Genomic DNA, 13,160 nt, shown 5'->3' with positions numbered 1-13,160 from the left:
TGTTTGTAACTCTGTATTGTCTGTATTGTGCTTGTGATATGTTGTAAAATGTTGTATGTCTGTTAATGTTTCCCTCCTTTTATCTTTAAAATAAAAAAAAAATGCTGCAACAGAGCAGCACCTTCTTTTTCATATTTTTCCACCTAAGTCACACCTTTCCTGTGATTATCAAACTATGCCGTTACCATTTAGCTGTTTGCATGCATCCCTTTTTGTAGGCTGTGTGTACACTTATTGAGTTAAATGTTATGTCTTTTTCATTTTTGTATCCCCAGGACATATGAGGCACTCAGTATCTTTGCTGAATAAAGTATGATTCCATTCTACAGTCTTTTCTTTGAGAAACTTAAATCATTAATTTTCAGTAATATCATTCTTAGTTATTTATTATTTAAGAGGAATAGTTTTTTTTTTTTTTTTTTTTGTCTTTTGGAAACAGGGTTTCACTATACAGCTCAGGCTTGGCCTCAAACTCACTTTGCAGCTCAGGCTGGCCTCAAACTCACGGTGATCCTCCTGCCTCAGCCTCTTGAGTGCTGGGATTACAGGTGTGAGCCACCACACTTGGTTCTGTAAGAAGAATAGTTTTACTCTGAGGTATCACAAATTATTTCCTCAACCCAAATGAAGGTTTGGTCCAGGCTCAATTGTGTCTCCTCTGATCTGGTTGACACTTGAGTAAGGCAGGGGAGGCAGGGCCAGGAGTGCACAGCCTGTCTGTTGGGCTGCTGTGAGGTCCTGAGGGAGTCTCACCCCAAGGTCCCAGAAGGAGGGTCCAAGCCAGATCTTGCTGTCCCTTTCCCACCTGTGTGTTATATGCTATAACCATGCACAATGCACGTGACTCATAAAATGTAATCACTCACTATTTTATTTTATTTTTTTGAGACAGGGTCTCACTATGCAGTTCAGGCTGGCCTTGAGCTCACATTGTAGCCCAGGCTGGTCTTGAACTCACAGCAATCTTCCTGCTCAGCCTCCCAAATACTGGGATTACAGGCGTGAGCCACCATGTCCAGCTCAGTCATTCAGTATTTTAAAATGTCATTTTTCCCTGCTTTCAGTGTGTTCTGTCAAGTGTTCCAGTCAATTTCCTGTGCCTCTGCATCTTCTTTTATCACTTGTGCTTATGACTTGTGAGGATTAATGTCCAAACGTGGTTTGAAACCATAATATAGCATTATGTAAAGGCAGAGTAACTAGGTTATTTTTTGCTTGTGACTCTGAATTGGCAGCTTTACGATTTGTGTTTTATCTCCTTTGGCTGTTTACCTTGGCCCATCAAGCCCCGTGGAAATAGAGCCCGGGTCAGGTGGGGTGGAACCTGGGAGAGAAGACTCCGGCAATGCAGAGCTGACGCTCCTTCAGAGTTGGGAGGCATTTTGTCCAATTTCTTCATTTTGCCAAAGTGGAAAATGAACTTTCAGAAGCTCAGTAATCTGCCAGGTCCATGCGGTGGGAGAAGCAATGGGAGGCTGTGTTTCTTCCTTTTATTTGAGGTAGAATCAACACTTAATAAAAACAATAGGAAACCACTATTCTCTAGTACTTTGAAAGAGGGGGAATTTCTTAACAATTTAAATCAGGTTTACTTACCTGTTATTTATGTATAATCTCTATTTCCATAGGTCTAGGATCCACTTTGGGAATCAGGGGCTGGGGATTTAGCTCAGCGGCAAAGCGCCTGCCTGGCAAGCACAAGGTCGTGAGTTCGGTTCCTGGTACTGGAGAAAAACCACGGAAAAAAAAAAAAAAAAAAAAAAAAAAAAAAAAAAACACTTTGGGAATCAGTGGGAAATTTCAGACAGTAGAATCGGACTTGTACTTTAGGAAGTTAAGCTAGTGAAAATATTCTTCATTAGTATGAATGAGTTAAAGAGTCACATGTGCTTTAAAAATATTTATCACTGCACAGTTACTGACTCAAGTTAGTTTCCGTGGCATGACTCATTTTTTCTAAGGTTGTGTAAGAAATGTAATACCCATTTGCTACTGTTCTGTCCTTTGCAGATACTGCTGCCCTCTCTCTTGGATTGGCATAGTTGAGATGGTTGAGACTCTGGAGTTTCAGCTTATGGTCTGTTTTTTGTCACTTATGCTTAGTGGTCTCTTAGAGACCAACATAATGCAGAACAAGGCACATATCACTTTTTAGTTCTAGGCCATACAAATAGCTGTGACAAGCCACATTTGATCAAAGGCTCACCAACCCCAGGAATTTGTTCCTCACAACTCCAGAAGCAAAAAAATACAAGACCAAGGCACTGGCAGATTTCGTGTCTGGCAAGAGCCTGCTTCCTGGCCCATGGATGGACTTCTTGTTGCTGTGCTTTTAGAGGGTGGAAGGGCAAGAAGTCTTTCTGCAGTCACTTATGAGATCACTGCAAAAGTAAATTAAAGTTGAGATCAGGCTAGAAGAATCCATCCTTAAACTACTATAATTTAGCAATCAGAATGAAGGCATATGGGGGTCAGGTAGTAAATGGGGTTTTGACTTTTCTCCTTGGTGGAATCTTGATTTATCCCTGTTTTAAATGTTTATTGTTCGGTTTAATTTTATGACTCAGTGAAACTTTCAGCAACAAAAAATTCCCTTGTTGACTTTCTAACACAGAAGTAAATGTTATTATAAAAGGAAGAGCTAGTGTCAACTCTGTAATTTTCCTTCCAAATGGTTTTCAGATAATAGTTCATCCATCCATCCATCCATCCATCCATCCATCCATTCATCCATCCACCCACCCACCCATCCGTCCACCCATCCACCCACCCATCCATCCACCCACCCATCCATCCACCCATCCTTCCAGTCATTCAAACAATGTGCATTGATTGGATTTTTATTGATTGTGCTGAACACCATGGATTGATTACTAACCAGCAAAGCAAAAATTCCTATCTTAACAGAGAGAAAATTTTAGAAGAAGAATTTATAAATGAAATATATGGTATGTCAAATAATGACTCATGCCGTGGAAAAAGTAAATTAGGAAGGTGGTGCTGGTTGGGGTGGTCATCATTTTTCTTGGGGCTAACTGGGATTATGCTTGAGGGTACAGGGCTCATGTGGGGATCCTGGGCTTCTGGTGATTAACAATGTAAACCCAGATCAAAAAATAATACCTAACACCAAATACATGAGCTAAAAAATAAAAACTACTTTCACTTGGCTTAAGAAATCAAAAATTGACCAGAATGGATTAAAAGATGCAGGCGTGGTGATTCCCTATCTGATTACCACTTAATTTTACCATTTGGCAGATGCAGGAGGCAGATGGGTATTGGAGAAAGAAGCGTTTGTATTTCTCTATTTGGATTGGAGCTAAGCACACACCATGGAGACTCTAGATTATTGTGGAAGCTCACAGTAAATCCCTTGTGGTATCATCGAGTCCTCATCCTAATTGATACTGTGAACCTTTGCAATTTTTATATTGCTGTTCAAGTGTTTAGCTGCTGTGCAGGTCTCCATGGAGTGGTGCTAGAGAGTCAAGGACTATGCAGTATTTGAATATTATCATCCCCAAGCTTGATTGATAGTTATATTGTTTGTTTCATGAATGGCTTCCTTTTCTACTCAGCTTTGCTCCCATTAATCAGTGGGTTAGCCTGATGGGTGTTGGTGGCTAAACTGAAATTAAAATCTGTTTGTCTGAGATGGTTTCAATGAAACAGCACAGCATGGAAGAATGATTTATGCAAAGGTTTATTTTTTAGTGCATTTGTTTCAGCACCCACCAGTTCAATTACATAGTGTATTAGCTTTTGTCCTTGAGCTGGGTGACTTTGGGTTTTGTCCAGAGTATTGAAGTACAGAGATTTCCTCCCACATATTGTAGTTCTTTGTTAACAAAATGGAGAAAAATGATGTCAGTTCTCTTTCCTGGGAAATACAGCCTCAATTGTCCACATTGATTTTCTTCAATTTTTCCTATAAATTACCTTTTCTTCAGTTATGAAATGAACATATTTATTACAAAAAACCTGGAAAATTTAGAAAAGTGGCAAGAAAATGTATTAGTTTCTATCAACGCATGGCAAATTCCCACAAATTTAGCAGCTTAAAGGAACATGCATTTATGATCTCACAATTTTCCAGTGGATTAGGTTCCCTGATCTAAGTCTCAAAGGCTGCAAGCAAAATTCTGGTTGGACTGAAGAGTCTTCTGAAGCTGGGATTCTTTTGCAAACTTAAGTGGCTATTGACAGAATTTTTCACCTGCTGAAGTAGGACTCATGCTGGCTTACTTTTTCAGGACCATAGGAGTCTGTGTCTTCAGAGACTCAAGTCCTGACACTCCATTTCAAAGGACTCACCTGATTAGGCCAGGCCCACTCATCAGAGTGAACTGATTAGAGCCTTAGTTCTGCAAAATCCCTTCACTTTTCTATATAAAATAATATGGTTATGGGAGTGATTTTCTATCATATTCATTGGCCCCATCAGTATGCAAGGGAGGGAAATATATAGAGCTATGGGTCATTTTAGAATTCTGTGAACCACAGAAAAAATGCTCAAAGCATGGGTTAACATGACTTCAAAATTTAAGGTAAAATTCTTTCCTACATGTTTTCTTAGGTACTGTGTTTTTCAACATAGGTGATATTAAATTTTATATAATATTTTGGTGCCCTTAGAAGAGGGGTTTCCTAGAACCATTTCCTACAGATATAGAGGGACAACCATGTAAGTACAGATGTACTAGAGAAGCCAGGCAGTTTATTAATAAAATGATTGGCTTTTTTTTTTGTGGGTTTTGTGATGTTTTTGTTATCTGTTCAATTTTTACATTTTTAACTTATGGTTTCTTCTTGTTCTCTGAGTGCAGTCACTTCTGTGTCTAATTTTATAGTGCAGTTTTGTATTTAGCTCTGCCACTGCCTGCTGATAGCCTGACCCAGCAGCAGGGGGATGATTTAATCAAGCATGTCAGAAAACAGTCACTCTCTGTCCTCTTCCCAGAGTGCTTTTCACTCTCCTTTGCAGAAAAAGCAGAAATCCTTCTGTTGCCTGTAGGGCCTATTGTGGTTATTCTTCCTGGCATTTCTGGGTTTTTCTTTCCTAATCCCACCCCCCATCCTATCCTGGCCACCCTAGCTGCCTTGAATCCTACCTTAAACTCTTTCTCCTTGTTGGTTTTGTTGCTAGAACCTTCCCTCCTCACACATGCACCAAATTTATTCGCCAACTCCTCAGGTCTTTGCTTGTGCATCTCCTTCATCGGGAGGGCCTCGCCAACCAAACTGCTCAAGATGACAGCCGTCGCCCCTCCTCTCATTCCTTGCCCTGCTCTGTCCCTCCTCCCTGACTGTCACATGATGTGCTGTCTATTTCACTTTTCCATTTTTTTAGTATTTGTGCGCTGAAGTGAGCACAACTTTCCCATTTTTTATTGGTTGTTTCCTCTTACTAGAACTCAAGCTTTGGTAGTTTATAGATGTTTGTCTCCTTATTTTGCAGAGGTGCTAGATTAAGGTACTGGAATACCTGTGGATTTTGGCACCCTTAGAAGAGGGGTTCCCTAGAACCAGTCTCCTGCAGATGCAGAGGAACAACCATGTACACATAGGTGTATTAAAGAGGATCCAGGTAGTTTACTAATAAAAGAATTTGGCTGTTTTCTGGAGTTTTACAATGTTTTTATTATTACTTTGATGTAATAGTATGATGGTTCATGGGTACCTGACATGATATAGGCACTCACCAAATAGCTGAAGAATAACTAGAATCAGAATTCTGATCAGAAGAGAGGGAATTGTGGGAGATGTCTAAGGATTGTGTTGTCTGAAAAGAATAGTCTAGAACAGCCTGTGTTGTTGGTAGCAATTTTTTCTTCCATGAGATTATTCACAATTTATTTTATTAGTTCACAATTTACTTTGCTAGTTCTCATGTTGGTTTCTATATAGTTTCAAATTTTCATCAATAATATTACATTACCCATTTTGGCTTATAAACCTTTTATACAGTAAGCACAATGTGTATAGACTAGAATTCTAGAAGTGGGACACTAATATGCCCATCTAAAGACTTTTCATGCATATATCACCTAGGGTTCAGTCAGAGGACATAGTCATAGTAGAAAAGTAATTATTATTCTAGGTAGGAGAAGCCTTACAGAGCTTGTATGGAGTCTAAACTGCGGCTTCCGGGGGTGTAATTCTCTATACTGTCCACTGATGTGGATCAGCAGAGAGACTGACCTACCTTCTATGAATGGCCAAGAAGCCACTTGCTGAATTCAAAAATCACCACCAGATGCTGGAACCAGAACCACATTATACTGGCTGAAACCCAGGCCAGGAAACGGATGCTCTGTAATAGACTCCCAAGGAACACAGTCAGGCCTCGTCACCCTGTTGTCACAGACCTGCATGCCTCCATGTCTGTGCCAGTCAGAGAAAGCCAAGCAGCCCAGCACGGCCTCTGCCTGCTGTCTGCTTCCCCAGTTTCACCAAAGGTGCCATCTTGTCCTGATTCACATTCTACTAGAATCGCAGCTACAAGCGCTTCCGGAACATGGCATTTCAGCTTTCCAGCTTTTACAGTTTAGCAGGCTAGGAAGCTCCGTTAGTCTGGGAGTGAGCAATTGCTACGGAGTAACAACCCACCACACCTGCTGCCATCCTGTGTGGAAAGGTCTGTAACAGGCTGTGGGACCATCAGCGTGGACCTGAGAATGGAAAGCGCCAGTTTCATTGCTCTGTGCCCCTTCTTGGGGTACGCCATAGTTACTTCACCTTTGCAGCAGATAAACTTCTGATGCACTCTGGCAGTAGCAACCTGCTGTTGGCAATGTTTGTTGGTCACTCTCTCTAAGTTTTGATAAGAAGTAATATTTTAGTTTTTGAAATAAGTAGTCATTTCTTTCCCATGGATCTATCAGATTCTTAGTTTATTCCCACTGCATTTACATGTAATATATTTATAATTGTGACAAAATATACATAATATAAAATTTACCATTTTAAGAGTGGGATTAAGTGCATCCATAGTTTGTAAAACTGTCTCTGTATATAGTAATGTTTTAAAGCTATTGACTATTGAATTTATAACAAATGTTTTTGTAAATTTGTCATTTGTTCAACATAGAATGCTCAAATGATTCTCTATTAGTACATCCAGCACTTTATCTTTTCTTTTTTTAAGAATGTTTTAATTTCAATATAGCTACTATGAATGTTTTTAAAGCTATGTATTGATATAGTAAAGGTTCTGTTTGCTTCTATATTTATATTTTTCACTAAGGTGACTGTTTGAAGTATGATTACTTTAAAATATATAGAAACATTGACTTCAGTATATTATGTTGACACTGGCTTTTTGTTTTTAAAAAGTGTTTTTTTAAATATGCGTATTCGTTTTGTGGTGATAACAAGGCTTCTAAACCTTACCTACTGGTTGTTTAATAAATAGAAGCATTGCATGCACTAATATTCATCTGTGATTTTGCAGACCTTCCTTTATCCCTACAGCCTTTTAGCCTATCTTCTCTTGCATTTGGAATAAATTACCCTTCACAGGGAGAATATAATTCTTCTGAATAAAAGTAAAACAGAGGCTTTGTTGTTCAGGCTTAGAGAGCACACAACTTTATTTTAGGCGGAAATTGCTTTCAGGGTGAGTGGTTATAACTTATTATTTTCTTTTGCATTTCCAGTGTTCTTAGTTTGTATTTATAGCTCGACAATGCATCAAATACAGCTTCTTTGGAGTTTTCTGGGATAGAGTGGATAAGGGTGTTATTTGGATTCTCTGCACAATCATAGCATGTTGGAACTGTATTTTAGGGCAAAACCTAATTTGCTTAAATAGTGGAATATTCGTATTTAACTACTCTTTCATGATCACAAAAAGTTCATGATTCAATAGCAATAGTCAGTTTGGTGGGAAAGCAGAAAGTGGGTTAATATAAATAAACAATTTCATGGCCTCCTAAGATATGACTATAAATAAATCATTTTAAAGTTTTTGATTAGAATTTTTACCTTTATGGATATAATCTCATGTCTAAACAGGGTAATAACACAAATGCTTGTTTATTTAGTCCTCATGTATTTATCGGGTGCCTAGTATGTGTCAGCATGCACTACAGCAAGGAAGGCAAACTAAGCTTAGAAGACACAGAGCCAGGAGGCATTTGATTTCAGGATACTTGATTATTTGATTAAAAGTCATACAATGGGAATGTTAGTGATTTTTTAATGTGGTACTAGGGAGTGAACCCAGGGTCTTTGCACTGAGCTATATCCCCAGCCTTCTTTTTATTTTTCCTTTTTTTATTTTTTGAGACAGGGTCTTGCTAAGTCACTAAGTAGCCCAAGTGGGATTAGAACTTGGGATACATGTGCCCCCATGACCATCTTAGTGATGGTTTATAGCTATGAAATTTTATAGTTAAGGACAATTGCTAAGGCAAAATACAAAAATATGTCTGAGCCATAAAAATTCATCACTCTGGCCTGGGATCTTGTACAGTTGTATAATGCTTAATTTTATTTTAATGTTTCTGATCTCCATTTTCTGTTCCCTTATATTTTAGTAGTTCACATACACACACACACACACACACACACACACACACACACACACAGTTTTATTATCCAACCTTCTGAATATTTTTTCAATCTCTTCAGCAGGGAAAAAGTGTTCTACCTACCCTGACTCAAGCTATCTGTTAGGCAAACAGCCTTCTTTACTTTATATCCAAGTTTATATCTGTTTCTCCAGGAAGTTTTCATGATCTGTAATCAACAGTTTTGATTTTATTCAGTTTACTTTAACTCTTATCTAGATCATAGCTGCATTGTACCCTTGAAATAACAAATATTTCTCTTGTGTGTATATTTGTTTACCTTATCTGCTCTACTGGATCTTAAATCTTTAGGAGATTCAAAAACAAGGAAGAGACAGCAGTGATAACCTTTAGCACTTTGGGGTATTATACTTACAAAATATCAAAAGGAGTCATGTTATTTTACTTAAAGGGACACTGAAGGAACAGAGACACTGAAACTGTCCTGGGTAAGGACACAGTCAGAAATCGTACGGGAATCTGAGAAAAGGAGCTACAGTAGAGCTGGGAATTGGATCTCTCTCTCTCTCTCTCTCTCTCTCTCTCTCTCTCTCTCTCTCTCTCCTCTCTCTCCTCTCTGTAGTTCATTCTTTGTATCCTTCCTTCTCATGACACTCTACTTCTCTTTGCATATGTGGTTACCTTCTCTATGTTCTTACACCTAACTGCCTTTATATGAAATCAGATTTGACAGCAATGCCATGAGGCTTGGCATTCAATCTTTCTCTCTGGCCAAAGTGTTGTGCCTCAGCATTTTCATCAGTAAAATGGCAATGTTGAGGAGTTGTTAATAACAGCAATTCCTTCCCAGAGTAAAAAAAATTAAGAATGTGAAATACTGTAATTTCTCTAAGTATTACAGAGATTGTGGCTCTTATGACTTAAACATTTGAGTTTTTACTTCTGCGTAGCTTCAACTTCCCCATGGACCGGCATGGTTGTCCTGATACTTTCTATATAATGGTGCTGGCCCTGCTGCTAACTCAGTCTTATATTCTCAGGGAAAAAATCTTGTTGGCTTAGTTCATCTTCTTAAGCTGTGCCATATTGATATTGAGAAAGCCAATGGATTGACACCCTAAAGACACATCCCTTCTTCTGGTCCAATCCTCCAGGTCAGGGGCAGAAAGTAGAATCCCATGGAAACAGCTTGGCTGCTGCCTTTTACCAGGTACGATGAGTTAGTTTTCCACTGTCCGCAGGTTGAGGAGGGAAAGTTAGCACCAAAAAACTTGCATTGGTTAAAGGTACATGAGAATATTTGTTTAAGAAGCATTGATTGGTTTTTTAAAGTGAGTTTTTGTATATAAAACTGTGATTTTCATCAACTATATTACTGCAAAGATGTATTTTCTGTCGCTATCAATACCATGGGCATATTCACATTTGGCAAAGACTTGATACTGCAGCACAAAGAAAAAGAGTCCAACATGGGAGTGTGGTGATCTGAAGAAGTTCTAGTTTCTGCCCTTGCTCCCTGGCCCATCCTGAGCTGTATATGAAACCTTTTAAGCGTCATCTCTGTCATGCGTGGACAGAGATAAAAAGTCTGTCTCATAAAATAGAAAATATTAGTTATTATTGTAAATATACTACTTTACAAATAGCTTTCTTGGACAGAATTGTTACTGGAAAACTCATTATCATAAAGTCTGTAACAATCGCAGTAGGGAAAAAGTCATTTTAAGGTCCATATTTGCCAGATTCAAAATTCTAGCTGCACAGAGAAGGAAAGTCAATGGTGGAGTGCAAATGACAATGAGGTGAGAGTGGTAATGAAGAACAGCAGCTCAGTACTAAGTGCGAAATAATAAAACTCCAGCAGTTTCCCGAGATCAAGGACTTGGGCATCATTAAACAGAGAACTGAATCTCTTTGCAAGTTTGAATAGACTGGGGTCTGGTGTAGAAGGGCTCATTCTCACTATTCTCTATTTTTAAAAATCTGAAAGTTAACTTACTGTCTAATGTTCACACTGTATGCTAATCCCTCAAACATTGTTACACATAGGATTGTGATGGGAGATCAGCTTGTACTCACTGGGGTACTGCCAGAAGGCTGTGGTTTGAGGGGTAGAGAAATATCCTTTCCCCAAATATTTCTCCACTAGCTCTCTCAGGTTTGTATTGGCTGTTCTTGCAAAGACCAGCTTTAGCTAGGCTTAGGAACTGTGCTTTGTGGCAGATGTCCTTATGTGATAAATAGCACCACTTTTATTTTTCCGTTTTTCCTCAGGGGGTGGGATGTAGCTGTAGATCAGTCTTGCTTTGAACCGGACTTCCTGTATTTGAATTCCAGCTCCTCTGCTGATGAGCTCTTTAAAATGAAGGCAATAGAGTATTTCATAGTCTCGTGCTCCATAGGGTTGAATGAAGGAATATATGACCTATTACACTCAGGTGATGAAAGGATTAGAGAATAGAATCGCCCTATTCAGGGATATGTATGTGTGTGGGGGGCACAAAGCAGAGAACAGTTAAGTGTACTAAAACAACAAGAGATCCCCCAGAAGGGTGCTGGATGTTAATGGTTAATTTCCTTTTTCCCATAGTGTTGCTGAGAACCTTCTAACCATTGATTATCGCAATGCTACTCTGCCAGTGTGGCTGCCAGGGAAAGATTAGTGTCAGCCATCTTTCTTTTTCTAGGGTCTGCTAGTGTTTTTCTTTTTCACTGAGATAATTTATTTTTGGATACTAGGAATCAAACTCAGGATCTTGTGTGAGAAAATTTTTTGGATTCCCTAGTTATTTTTTTTCCTTCAATTCCATTCACTTAACACATTTTGTACTAAGGAATAAAAGTATCAAGATTTTCAATTTCTATTTTATATCTTTGTAAGAAATTTAGCAACTGTAAAATGTCCCTTCTGATGATGGAAGTAAACAGGCTGCATTCAGAGACTGTTAATGTCACTGCTTAACTTGTTGCATAAAATGAAATGCTAAGTGGCCCAAACTGATTATCTGACAGCAGGTTTTCTGCAGGTTCATCCTCTTTTCGCTTTGTATGTTGAGGTTCCCTGTGACCACTTAGCACTGGCCTGGGAAACAGCAGAAATACTTTTTTCTTGATATAAAACTGTGATTTTCATCAACTATATTACTGCAAAGATGTAATTCTTGCACACATGATGGCTCAGGGAATTACTTAGAATTGAGTTTGATTGTGACTCTCCGCAAAAGTCACATGACAGTGGTTTCACCAAAAAATAAGCTCATTTCTTTCTCCCTTTAGCGCTTCAACATAGGCACTCAATGCCTCTAACAGGATGCAGTTCTGCTTCTTGAGGTGCTCAAGGACCCACGTTTCTCTCTTTGTGATCCTCCATCCGGGAGGTCAGTTCCCTAAATCAAGCCATCATATTCCCGTTTGGAATGAAGAAGGGGAAAGGGATGTTCTCATTTGCAAACACTTCCTAGTGCTCTGGTAACATTCCGCTCACATCCCACTGGCCAGAGCTTCATCACAGACTATCCTAATCTGTAAGAGAAATTGAGATCTCTACCCTTATTCTGCAAAACCATCTGCTCCAGAAGAAGGAAGACCAGATGTTTTAGGGTGAAGAGCAGCCTTTGCCACCCTGGGTCTAGGGTAACTGTGAGTCAACCTATGAGACAAGTTTCAATGCAAACATTCCTCTCAGCATTTCCAAGCTCTCTTGCTCAGTTTCTTAAACTATAGGACTTAATTAATGATCACAAAAAGAGCCCATTTATTTCAATCAGTAATGAGATTGAAATACAGCCAAATAAGTTGGAATTTTAGTGGTCTTCTTGGTTTCCTAACTGCCAAATTATTAAATTCCCATAGTGGATTTCCTGTAGAGTGAGCTGCTGGAGGATGAATTACTTTTGGGGCTGGAAGATACTTAGAGAAGTCAGGGTTTTGAGCTCGGAGGCTGAGTATCATGTCAGCCATGAATTTCTTTTTCAGACCCTTTACTTGATTCTGAACACTGAGGTAAAAAATAAGCCTCCCTTTTAAATGTCACTAAATAAGGTTTTTAAGATCAAAGTTCTCAGCAGTTCTCCTGGTGACAAGTGCCCTAACCCTTCCTTTAAGACCCTGCACCATCTGTCTCCCCTGGCAATTGTGTTTCCAGCTTTACATTCACCTGATTGCCCTGATCCTGCATCTCTGGGGCTGACAGGTCCATTTACTATCTATTCCCAGCCAACAGCCGCTCTGCGTTTCTATGCACTGCCCGGATCTCTCTGGGCTGCTTATCCCACCAGAATGCCTTTCACCTCTGAGTTTCTACCTTCCCATTCCAGCCCATTCAAGAAAGCCTCCAAGGACATTGCTGTATCTTCATAAATCCTAATGATCCCAAGGGGAAATGAAACATTCTGCGTCACATTCCAAATCCTCACTGCATGAACTGTCCGGGAACTGTCCGGGAACAGCACCCAAAACATTCTGTACTTACAGCGCCCTTGTTACAAAGACATAGCCCATGATGAAAGAGCTGGGAGCAGCCCAGCATGCCCATAGAAGCTGTAGCTACAAAGTAAAATTGGAATTAATGGATAGATGCATAAGGCAAAAGGATTCCCCATAGGAACATACACACACACGGAA

This window comes from Chinchilla lanigera, unplaced genomic scaffold (assembly GCF_000276665.1).
Source record: "Chinchilla lanigera isolate Chin_1 unplaced genomic scaffold, ChiLan1.0 scaffold00003, whole genome shotgun sequence".
Taxonomy (NCBI): domain Eukaryota; kingdom Metazoa; phylum Chordata; class Mammalia; order Rodentia; family Chinchillidae; genus Chinchilla; species Chinchilla lanigera.
The sequence above is the reverse complement of the archived record's forward strand: the minus strand, read 5'-3'. Positions refer to the sequence as shown.